Consider the following 669-nt stretch of genomic DNA (forward strand, 5'->3'; position numbering starts at 1 on the left):
AAATAAGGCTAGCAAACAGCTCCATGAAATACAGCTGTAACTCTGTGAGTGGAAGTCACACATCACAAACCAGTTTCTCAGAAAGCTTCTTTCTACTTTTTCTCTGAGGATATTTTCTTTTTCATCAGAGCTCTGTAGGGGCTTCCAAATATCACTTTGCAAACTCCACAAGAACAGGCTTTGCCAACGGCTTCTTGAGGGGAAACCTGCAACTCTGTACGAGGAATTTACAGAACATAAGGCAGTTTCTCAGAAAGCTTCTTTCCAGTTTTCTTCTGAGGATATTTCCTTTTTCACCATAGCCCTCCACGAGCTTCCAAATATCACTTTGGAAATTGCACAAGAACAGTCTTAGCGAAAAGCTTCTTCAGGGGAAAGCTGTAACACTGTGAGATGAATTAACAGAACACTAAGCAGTTTCACAGAAAGCTTCTTTCCAGTTTTCATCTGAGGATATTTCGTTTTTCAACCTAGCCCTCCATGGGTTTCCAAGTATCATTTTGCAAATTGCTCCAGAACAGTCTTAGCGAAAGGCTTCTTAAGGGGAAAGCTGTAACTCTGTGAGATGATCTCACAGAACACAAAGAAGTTTCTCTGGAAGCTTCTTTCTCTTTTTTACCAGATGATATTTCCTTTGGCCCTATAGTCTTCAAAAGGATCCGAAATATC

The sequence above is a fragment of the Mandrillus leucophaeus genome, unplaced genomic scaffold (assembly GCF_000951045.1).
Source record: "Mandrillus leucophaeus isolate KB7577 unplaced genomic scaffold, Mleu.le_1.0 Scaffold1245, whole genome shotgun sequence".
NCBI classification, from domain to species: domain Eukaryota; kingdom Metazoa; phylum Chordata; class Mammalia; order Primates; family Cercopithecidae; genus Mandrillus; species Mandrillus leucophaeus.